The sequence below is a fragment of the Symphalangus syndactylus genome, chromosome 10 (genome assembly GCF_028878055.3).
Source record: "Symphalangus syndactylus isolate Jambi chromosome 10, NHGRI_mSymSyn1-v2.1_pri, whole genome shotgun sequence".
Lineage (NCBI taxonomy): Eukaryota > Metazoa > Chordata > Mammalia > Primates > Hylobatidae > Symphalangus > Symphalangus syndactylus.
In genome coordinates, this window is record NC_072432.2 from 73116929 (window position 1) to 73129088 (window position 12160).

The 12160-nt window shown below is 36.4% G+C and overlaps 2 long non-coding RNA genes across 5 annotated transcripts in view; one reads left to right on the forward strand and one right to left on the reverse strand.

Moving 5' to 3' along the window:
- LOC134731639 (uncharacterized) overlaps positions 1-12160 on the forward strand; it is a 384253-nt gene that overhangs the window by 368834 nt on the left and 3259 nt on the right. The window contains exon 3 of one of the 3 annotated variants that reach the window (XR_010114085.1): positions 12040-12150. The exons of the other annotated variants lie outside the window; for them this stretch is intronic. This is a non-coding gene — a long non-coding RNA (uncharacterized lncRNA). The remainder of the gene's footprint in view (positions 1-12039; positions 12151-12160) is intronic. 3 annotated transcript variants of the gene reach the window in all.
- Positions 1-12160, reverse strand: part of LOC129492314 (uncharacterized) — a 299404-nt gene that overhangs the window by 115293 nt on the left and 171951 nt on the right. The window lies entirely within an intron of this gene.

A 12160-nucleotide genomic window follows, 5' to 3' on the forward strand; every position in this document is an offset into this window, starting at 1 on the left:
TCTACTCGTACATCTTTTCTACCTTTTTCTGATAAAATTTTATATGAAAAAGTAGGGATGGAAGAGAAAATTTTGGATTGTCACTACAAAAGGGCTCTTTAATTTTAAAATATAAACAGGAAAAATTAAAATATTTAGGGAAAGAAACTTTGATCCGCTTGAGTCAGATCCAATGAACTGTTGGTATCTTGTAAAGAAAGAACTTCCTCTGGGAAATATTTGAATCTCATTTTATTTTTAAAATGATGAAGACTCACTTATTTCACTTTAAATAACTTCTTAGCTAAGAAATTTTAGGTGAAATTTTAAAGAATTATGGTAGCATATTTTCTTTATTCCTCCTTTGTCACTCAGTTTGTCTGTTATTAGAATTTCTGAGTGATGGTATTTGTAAGAGAAGGTTTTATCTATTCTATATTTTCCAAAATAAAGGTAAACAACAGAAAACAAACTGTAATAAACTTATACTAGGGAATACAATTTTTTTTCCTGATTTTTTTAGTGGTACTCTCTATGCCTATAAGCAAGCTGCTTACCTTCTGTGCAACTGAAAAGCCAAATAATTTGGTTCTGGGAAGAATTAGAATGTTTTTTCTAATATTACAAAACAGAAAATATAGATTTCACATATTGCTCAACCCTTTTTAAATCAAGTATCTGTAAAGGCTGGGTGCAGTGGCGCATGCCTATAATCCCAGCATTTTGGGAGGCCAAGGCAGGCAGATCTATGTTGCCAGGAGTTTGAGACCAGTCTGGGCAACATAGCAAGACCCCCATCTTTACAAAATATTAAAAAATTAGCCGGGTGTGGTGGCATGCCCCTGTGGTCCCAACTCGACAACAATGTCGTCTTACTTGGCTATTTCCAGAACATTAATATCAACGAATACTAACTAGGGATGTGCGTTTGAACAGCTGCTATAGTCTAAATTATAAGACAAATAGAAAAATGTCAATGGGTATTAACTCTATCAGTGTTTATTATGCTCTTAATATAAAAACAGATACTACACATCAGAAAAGCAAGGCCAAAGGGATCTTAGTTTAATAAATGATTCAGAGGTAAAATATCTAAAATTGAATTGAAGAATTATGTTTTAAGCTTGCTCTTTTATTAAAGGTCCCAAAAGGCCAAATAGGAATACTGTTTTGATAAAGCATGTTATTCCCTTATTGAGTAGCTATTCTGATTTACTTGGCAGAGACCAAAACTGGATTTTCACATACATGATTTAGAGCCATGAAGTCGTTCAGTAAATGTGGTGATGTAATTTGTATAATCAATTGAGATGTAAATGATCAGCTTCCACTTAGAGCTACCTTCTGATACTCCTCTTCTTGTTTTGTCTTTCAATAGATAGACAGATGTCTCTATCACCTATAATAAAGATTTTTTATTAATAATATAAAGCTCTCTCTCTTAGATACTTTAGGATTTCTTTGACTGAATCGACCCAGAGCTACTAAACTGTCATTTAACTTTATTTTTTATTTATTTATTATTTATTAATTTTTTTTTTTTTTTTTTGAGACAAGAGTCTGGCTCTGTCACCCAGGCTGGAGTTCAGTGGTGTGATCTCAGCTCACTGCAACCTCTGCCTCCTGGGTTCAGGTGATTCTCCTGCCTCAGCCTCCCGAGTAGCTGGGAATACAGTCTCACATCACCACACCCGGCAAATTTTGTATTTTTAGTAGAGACGAGGTTTTGCTGTGTTAGCCAGGCTGGTCTCAAACTCCCGACCTTAAATGATCTGCCTGCCTGGGCCTCCCAAACTGCTGGGATTACAGGTGTGAGCCACCACCCTAGCCAACTTTCTCTTTATTAACACAAAGTTGATCGGAAGCTATTGGAACTCTTTTTCAATCAGGCGTAATATAAATATCAGGCACTATCTACAAAATGAAGGGCTATTTCAGAAACGTTCAGACAGTACCAATTTGGAAATTCTGATTTAATCCATTGCATTGTGAAATCTGTATGAAGAGATATCATTAAAAAACAAATTTTCCAGATGCCTCAGAGGCTTATGAAACTAAGAATTCAGCTTTTTTTTTTTTTTTTTTTTTTTTTTTTATTATACTTTAGGGTTTTTAGGGTACATGTGCACAATGTGCAGGTTTGTTACATATGTATCCATGTGCCATGTTGATTTCCTGCACCCATTAACTCGTCATTTAGCATTAGGTGTATCTCCTAATGCTGTCCCTCCCCACTCCCCCCACCCCACAACAGTCCCCAGAGCGTGATGTTCCCCTTCCTGTGTCCATGAGTTCTCATTGTTCAATTCCCACCTATGAATGAGAACATGCGGTGTTTGGTTTTTTGTCCTTGCGATAGTTTACTGAGAATGATGTTTTCCAGTTTCATCCATGTCCCTACAAAGGACACGAACTCATCATTTTTTATGGCTGCATAGTATTCCATGGTGTATATGTGCCACATTTTCTTAATCCAGTCTATCGTTGTTGGACATTTGGGTTGGTTCCAACTCTTTGCTATTGTGAATAGTGCCGCAATAAACATACGTGTGCATGTGTCTTTATAGCAGCATGATTTATAGTCCTTTGGGTATATACCCAGTAATGGGATGGCTGGGTCAAATGGTATTTCTAGTTCTAGATCCCTGAGGAATCGCCACACTGACTTCCACAATGGTTGAACTAGTTTACAGTCCCACCAACAGTGTAAAAGTGTTCCTATTTCTCCACATCCTCTCCAGCACCTGTTGTTTCCTGATTTTTTAATGATGGCCATTCTAACTGGTGTGAGATGGTATCTCACTGTGGTTTTGATTTGCATTTCTCTGATGGCCAGTGATGAGGAGCATTTCTTCATGTGTTTTTTGGCTGCATAAATATCATACTGAATGGGCAAAAACTGGAAGCATTCCCTCTGAAAACTGGCACAAGACAGGGATGCCCTCTCTCACCACTCCTATTCAACATAGTGCTGGAAGTTCTGGCCAGAGCAATCAGGCAGGAGAAGGAAATAAAGGGTATTCAATTAGGAAAAGAGGAAGTCAAATTGTCCCTGTTTGCAGATGACATGATTGTATATCTAGAAAACCCCATTGTCTCAGCCCAAAATCTCCTTAAGCTGATTAGCAACTTCAGCAAAGTCTCAGGATACAAAATTAATGTACAAAAATCACAAGCATTCTTGTACACCAATAACAGACAAACAGAGAGCCAAATCATGAGTGAACTCCCATTCACAATTGCTTCAAAGAGAATAAAATACCTAGGAATCCAACTTACAAGGGATGTGAAGGACCTCTTCAAGGAGAACTACAAACCACTGCTCAATGAAATAAAAGAGGATACAAACAAATGGAAGAACATTCCATGCTCATGGGTTGGAAGAATCAATATCGTGAAAATGGCCATACTGCCCAAGGTAATTTATAGATTCAATGCCATCCCCATCAAGCTACCAATGACTTTCTTCACAGAATTGGAAAAAACTACTTTAAAGTTCATATGGAACCAAAAAAGAGCCCACATCGCCAAGTCAATCCTAAGCCAAAAGAACAAAGCTGGAGGCATCACGCTACCTGACTTTAAACTATACTACAAGGCTACAGTAACCAAAACAGCATGGTACTGGTACCACAACAGAGACATAGATCAATGGAACAGAACAGAGCCCTCAGAAATGATGCCGCATATCTACAACTATCTGATCTTTGACAAACCTGACAAAAACAAGAAATGGGGAAAGGATTCCCTATTTAATAAATGGTGCTGGGAAAACTGGCTAGCCATATGTAGAAAGCTGCATCTGGATCCCTTCCTTACACCTTATACAAAAATTAATTCAAGATGGATTAAAGACTTATATGTTAGACCTAAAACCATTAAAATCCTACAAGAAAACCTAGGCAATACCATTCAGGACATAGGCGTGGGCAAGGACTTCATGTCTAAAACACCAAAAGCAATGGCAACAAAAGCCAAAATCGACAAATGGGATCTCATTAAACTAAAGAGCTTCTGCACAGCAAAAGAAACTATCATCAGAGTGAACAGGCAACCTACACAATGGGAGAAAATTTTTGCAACCTACTCATCTGACAAAGGGCTAATATCCAGAATCTACAATGAACTCAAACAAATTTACAAGAAAAAAACAAACAACCCCATCAAAAAGTGGGCAGAGGACATGAACAGACACTTCTCAAAAGAATTCAGCTTTTAATAGATTCCAATTTGACCTTCACAGATATTTATTTTATTTTATTTATTAATTATTATTATTTTTTAGATGGAGTCTCTCTCTGTTGCCCAGGCTGGAGTGCAGTGGTGCAATCACAGCTCACTGCAACCTCTGCTCCCAGGCTCAAGGGATCCTCCCACCTCAGCCTCCCAGGTAGCTTGGACTACAGGCGTGTGCCACCATGGCCAGCTAATTTTTCTGTATGTTTTGTAGAGACGGGATGTCGCCATGTTGCCCAGGCTGGTCTCCAACTCCTGGGCTCAAGTGATCCGCCCACTTCAGCCTCCAAAAGCTCTAGGATTACAGGCATGATTCTCTGCGCCTGGCTATATTTTTTCTGTAGCGACAGAATCTTGCTATGTCGCCCAGACTGGTCTCAACCTCCTGGGCTTAAGCGATCCTCCTGCCTCAACCTCCCTAAGTGCTGGGATTAGAGGCATGAACTGCTGCAAGCAGCCATGTATGTATAATTATTTGATTATTCAGTTGCTTGTGTATTTTATTCTCCCAAGTATATTGTAGAGTCCTTGACACCAACCATGCATTTTGCTTCTTTATATAATCCTACTTGTTATAATGTTGAGTATTTAAGTATTTGCTGACTGACAAATTAACTACTACTTACTAAGTCACTATTAAAACAAAGACTAAGTAGTTAAGGTGATTGTGAGTAGACATAATGCCTATTCCAATTGCCTCGTATATAATTATCTGAATGCTGTGGATGCTTATTAAGTACTGTTCATTTAGACTTGCTAACATGGTCACCATTTTTTACTATAGTTATATTTGATGTGACAGACTATTCCCTTCATCTCATCTCCATTAATTCCTAGAGTTGGTAACAATGTACACATCATCATTCCAGTTTATCTTGATGGAGTGTCCTGGATATTTTTTATTTGTCCTTCCAGCTCAAGTCTGTATTCCCCAATCTGGAAACTAACAATTAGAATAGATTAAATGACTGCTTTAACTTTTAGCTTCTGGTTGGTATCTAGAGAAGGTACTGGCAGGAGATTTTGAAGGTGCGATTATTGTGAGGAGAGGGTTTATATTTACCTAATTGTTTTTTTTTTTTTTTTTTTTTGCTAGGTAAGTTTAGGTCAGCTGCATTTCTCTATTGAGAAATCTCAGGGACAGTTATTTTCTGTGTTCTATAAGTACTCCTTATTCTTCAACTTTCAGGTGTATAGTGACAACAGTTTCCCTGCCACTACTAGTCTTCAGGTACTGAACCATTTCTTGTTGCTTTTTATAAACAATATTTACACTTTACTAAATTATCTTTATCAAGTTCTCTTCAGATTATCAAATTACTTGTTTCCTGCACATAACCTGACTTCTAAGAAGGTTTATAACAATTTTGAAGCCTACCACTTAATGTTCATGTAATGCTTACTACTAGTAGATAGATGCCTGGAATTAGAGCTCTGGAAATGTGTGTCTCCAGCAGTCTCACTATTTTTATTTAAGATAGAGTAATAAGGGCTGGATCAATCTGTTTGAATTAAGTAACTAAAATTCTGAAGAAGAAAAAGAAAAGCAAGGCAGAAAGGGAAAAAGTAAGCAAGAAAGTAAAAGAAAGAGAGAGAGCACAAAAGAAGAAAAGAAAGAAAGAAAGAGAAAAGAAAAGAAAAGACAAGAAAAGAAAAGACAAGAAGAGAAGAAAACATTGGTTTACAGACTTTGTGCAACAAGTACCATAGGACAAGAATCTCTGAGAAAAGGGACACAAACAAAGCGGTCCTTAAAATTGCTCTCCCTTAATGTTTGAGGAGATTTTTCAGGTGCCAGTAACAGGTATGCAAACCCCAAAGAGAGCCTATTAGTCTTCCTGAATCGAGAAGACAGAGCGAAGAATTTGGGAAGGCCAAAGTGGCTAGAATTTAGAGGGTATAATAGTGGGAAGAAACAGCTAGAGTATGAATTCTGGAGACAAGATCGAGTATGAATTCTGGAGACAAGCAGAGGGTTCTCCTCAACTTTTCACATGAGTATTAATTAGGGCATGCATCTGATGGTGTGTGTGTGTGTGTGTGGAGGGGGGTGGAGCACCAAGAAAAAGAAACAAATAGAACAATTTTCAATTCTCACGCAGGACTGGAAATATTTTATGTTCTCAACTAGCCAAAGTAAAAAAAAAAATCCCATAATACATGGAATAGAGTGGAGTAGTCCTAAGGGCATTGCAGCAGTAGTGGGGAAAATTAGCTCTGCCTTAAGGGTGACCCTGGTCCTGCCTAACAAAACTTCAAAGCAAGCATCAAAAGTCTCCAACTATTTTCAGGAAACTTAGCTGAATCTCACAATGAGGTTCTAGAATTAAAGGAATACAAAAAATCTTTATCAAGACCAAATCCATGATGTTGGATATCCAACCAAAAATTATCAGGCATGCAAAGAAGCTGAAAAACATGATTCATAATGATGAAAAAAATTAGTCAAAATAAACAGGTCTATAAATGACACAGATTATAGAATTAGTAGTCACTGATATTAAAAGTTATTATAACTATATTACATGTGTTCATGGAGTTAGAAGAAAGCATGAGTATATTAAGGAAAGACAGAAAATATACAAAAAATACACACATCAAATTTCTAGAGATGAAAAACATCTGTGTCTGAGATAAAAATTATACTGGTGCAATGAGATCCTACAGAAGAAAGGATTAGTAAACTTGAAGATACAGCAATAGAATCAATTCAGAATAAAGCCTACAGAGAAAAACAGCTGTGGGACAATCTTAAGAGACCTGATATGCATAAAATTGGAATTTCAAAGTGAGGGAGAAAGAAAATATATTTGAAGAAATAATGGCTGAGCATTTTCTAAATTTAAAGAAAACTGTATACCCATAGATCCAAGAAATTCAGCAGGTCTCATGCCAAACACACCAAGACACATCATAATCAAATTGGTTAAAACCAATGATATATAAAAAAAAAACTTTTTAAGAACAGCCATAGAATAAAAGGTGCACCTACGGAGGAACAAAGATAAGTGAAATTGAAGCGTTTCCATTAGAAACAATTCAGGCCTAATAACAGTGAAGCAGTGTTTTTAATACAAGGAAAGAAAAAACAAAGTGAAAAACAAAACACAGCCCATTAACCTAGAATTTTATACCTAGAAAAAAATATATTTCAAAAATGCAGGTGAATTATAAGATAGTTGCACATTTTCTCCATTGGACTTGTCTAATTTCTACATTTTTCAATGTATTTGGGGATCTATATAATGCCCAGAACTGGAGTTTCAGGTGCAAGGGAACTGAAAAGCCTGTGAGGAAAAACTCATGCTTGAGAAGTCATGTGCGCAAGTCTCTGAACAAGAGGAGGCAATTTTGAAATCAGTGCTGTATCAATCACACCAATTTGACTCTCTCCAGCCTAGTACACATAGATTCTGGTTCAGGCCCACATAAAGAGTGCTATTTTTCAGCAAAATAAACTATCCCCAGACCGAACAGGAAACGTACAGAATCAGAGATAATATTTGCAACTTTTGCATCTGACAAAGGTCTGATTTCCAGAATCTATAACAAATTAACAAGGAAAAAACAAATAACCTCATTGAAAAGTGGGCAGAGGACATGGACATTTTTCTTTTTCTTTTGTTCTTACTGAATTTTTATTTGTATCAACCTCCTTACCCCTCCTTACTTAAATCCATGAATAGACTCCTTTTATTGTTTTATGTTGTTTCTCGGGTTGATTTTCTTTTTTTAAAAATTATTATTATTATACTTTAAGTTCTAGGGTACATGTGCGCAACGTGCAGGTACATAGGTATACATGTGCCACGTTGGTTTGCTGGACCCATCAACTCGTCATTTACGTTAGGTATTTCTCCTCATGCTATCCCTGCCTTGGACAGATATTTTTCAAAAGATGACATACACATGGCCAAGAAACCTATGAAAAAATGGTCAACGTTATGAATCATTAGAGAAATGCAAATGAAAACCACAATGTGATAACATCTCACAGCAGTCAGAATGGCTGTTACTAAAAAGTCAGGAAGGCCAGGCATGGTGGCTCACACCTGTAATCCCAGCACTTTGGGAGGCCAAGGCGGGCAGATCACCTGAGGTCAGGAGTTTCAGACCTGGCCAACATGGTGAAACCCATCTCTACTAAAAATACAAAAAATTAGCCAGGTGTGGTGGCGGGTGCCTGTAATTCCAGCTACTAGTGAGGCTGAGGCAAGAGAATTGCTTGAACTGGGAGGCAGAGGTTGTAGTGAGCCGAGATCACGCCACTGCACTCCAACCTGGACAACAAGAGCAAGACTACATCTCAAAAAAAAAGGTCAGGAAATAACAGATGCTGGCGACATTGCAGAGGAAAGGGAACACTTACACACTGCTGGTGAGAATGTAAATTAGTTCAGCTCTTGTGGAAAGCAATGTGGGAATTTCTTGAAGAATATAAAACAGAACTACCATTTGACCCAGCAATTCCATTATCAGTCATATACCCAAAGGAAGATAAATCATTCTACCATAAAGACACATGCACATATATGTTCATTGCAGCACTATTCACAATAGTAAAGACATGGAATCAACCTAAATGCCCCTCAATGGTAGACTGGATAAATAAAATATTGTACATATATGCCATGAAATACTATGCAGTCATTAAAAAGAATGAGATCATGTCCTTTGCAGTAATATGAATGGAGCTGGAGGCCATTTTCCTAAGTGAAATAATGTAGAAACAGAAAACCAGATACTGCATGTTCTCACTTACAAGTGGGAGATAAACACTGAGTACACGTGGACACATAAAGGGACACATAAAGGATGGAGGGTAAGAGGATGGAGAGAATAAAAAAACTACCTATCGGATACTATGCTTCTTACCTGGGTGATAAAATAATCTGTATACCCATCCCCTATGACACATAATTTACCTGTATAACAAACCTGCATATGTACCCCTGACCCTAAAATAAAGTGAAAAAAAAGTGCTATTTGTATATAAATTCCTATGAGATACTAAGTTACATAAAATTTATTGCTTTGGAGCCAACACAAGAATAACATAACAAACAGGAATTTTCTTCAATTAGTCACAGAATACAGCATGATTTAAGTGCTTGGCAGTGAATATTACTAGGATCATTTTCTCCTGTAGTAACATGTCCAAGTTGCTGGTTTAGTACCCAGTCATGAATGTAGTGGCATCCAGTGTACAGTGTTGGGTGGTACATAGCAGTGTCACTCATTCCACTAATTTGTTATAGTATGACAATATGTTCAGACAGAACAGCCCCATTTAGATTTAATCATAATGATAAACAACATCAGCAATCGTCATGTTAAGAGCCCTTTTGAGGCTTCACAGGTACCAGAGACCCCAGCAGAAGGAGAATCCGAACAAGAGAAGGAAAATGGTGAACATTTTATGATAGAGGTGACACATTTTGGGTGTAATATATGTGACGACTGTTGAAAAATTTGTCAGATTAATCAATGACAGGATAAAGGCAGACAAAATTAGTTACAGTAAAGAAAGTTAATATTCTTAAAACTAAATTCAGGCATGTTTCTCAAACATCTTGGGTTCAAATCTTACTACCTTTAAAACCTTGGGAAAATTTCTTAGCCTTTTTATAGTTTATTTTTCCTCATTTGTAAAATAGAGATAATAATATTACCTAAGGTAATCATAAGGAATAAATGGGAATATAGACACAGCATATCATAAAAAAATGTTCCCGGTACCTAATTTTTAAACCCCATTAAATTTTAGCTATATTTATGGTGTCAAGTAACTCAGGTTATCAAGGAAGATTTCAGGGACATTATCAGTGTGGCATCTAGAAAATAATGAATATATGACATTTAGGTATTATTCCTTTCGAGATAATTTTGCCCAACTTATATTGTCTAGATAGCTACCTAATGTCCCTAAAGATAAAAAAAACTGTCTATTGCTTCTTATTAAAAAAGCAAAATCAGTGATAGAGGGGTCAAGATTTTTATTGTTGTCTATGTAATTTATTCACTATTTTTATCAGAGGACCACAATTTGAATTGACTTGAAAATGAAGCCTTTAATAATGCAGGTTAAAGATTATTTACAGTTGTCTTTAACAAGGACATTTTTTCCTCCTGTCTCTAAGAAACACTTTTCAAAATATGGTAGCATTAAATCCTTTAATTGGTGACCTACAGCCTGATGCTTGAGAAGGATTGATATAAATATTAAACAGAATGCAGAGATGCATTATATCTCTAAAATAGATCTCAAACTCATGGCTCTGTCCTTTTGATGATGGTTAAATGCTTAAAAATAATATTGAGATATTAAATATTGTGTTATTAAATATCTACTAGATCAATAATCATTATGTGAGATGCTGTTCTAAGTAGTATTTTTTAAGGCCTTTATACTTAACTGTTTTTTTTTTTTTTGATCTTAATCTCATGATTGTTTGACCTTATCCAAGCTTTACCAATTTTTCAGGTGCAGTTCAATCTTCATCTTTTCCACAGTCATCACTAGTGATAAGGCCCTCCTATGAACTTCTAGCACCTATTGTCTCAATCTGTCATTTCCAAATAATTATATACAGTTGTCTGATGCTTTTACTATCATTTAAATTTTGATATGCATATTCAGACTTCTTCACATGAATTAAACTCTGTAAGGCCAAGTTCATTTTATTAGTATAGTACCAAATTTTCAAAGTTTTGAATTAATATTTAGTGTGTTTCCTAACGATGGTCTCCCAAACAATTTTAACTCTGATTCTGTTTCACAAATAACACCAAAATACATGCTGTCCATTCTTATAGGATCTCTGGAACATCTTAAAAATTTCAACAAATTCTCCTTTGAGAAATTTTATTAAATATTATTAAATATATATATTTTTTCTTTGTTCTTCCAAGTGGCTCAACATTATAATGCACTATACTTCTCTATGACCAGTTTAACTAGCATGTAATAACATGGTAATCTTCTTCCATTTTGAATGCTATTTGCAATCTTGATAATTGCCTGCCCTCTGAAAAGTACTTGATCTGATGTCAAACTAAATTTCTCATAAAAGTTAAACTTTTCCACAAAAATAGAATTTGCCTCAAACGCTTTGTGGATTTTTGCGTGACAGATTCTTTGCAAGTATGTGACTCAGAGAGAATGTGTATGAGATGAATTATTGCCTTTACCAGTGACTCTCAACACTTTCAATACATAAACTACAAAATAAATGTTTTTCCATAAAAAAGACACTATAGTTTGTGGTATAGCACAAATGGACTCTTGTTTATAAGCATTTCAGAACACAAGCTCTCATTCTAACCTCACTGTTTCACTTAATGTCAATTCAGGGAGTGAAACAAGTATTTTCAAAGAATAACCTTTGGTTTTATTTAATGTATTAAAAAGGTTGGGCTGGGCGCGGTGGCTCACGCTTGTAATCCCAGCACTTTGGGAGGCTGAGGTTGGTGGATCACGAGGTCAGGAGTTCAAGACTAGCCTGGCCAAGATGGTGAAACCCCATCTCTGCTAAAAATACAAAAATTAGCTGAGCGTGGTGGTGGATGCCTGTAATTCCAGCTACTCAGGAGGCTGAGGCAGAGAATTGCTTGAACCTGGGAGGCGGAGGTTGCAGTGAGCCGAGAATGTGCCACTGCACCCCAGCCTGGGTGATAGAGTGAGACTCCATTTCAAAAAAAAAAAAAAGTTTGAAACTTCAAAATTTTCAAATTTTGATATCTGAACTCTTATCAGTCATATGTTAGTGCTGCATATCTCATGACATATGATTCTATCGGGGTAACTGAGAATTTCTTTCCCAGGCTACCACTTAGGTAAATTGAAGAGAGACTGTGCACCAGAAGTGTCAAAGATTGATTGGCACATGATATTTATGAATCCAGTCTATATCTAGGACTAAGAACTGATAACAGGTACTGTGAG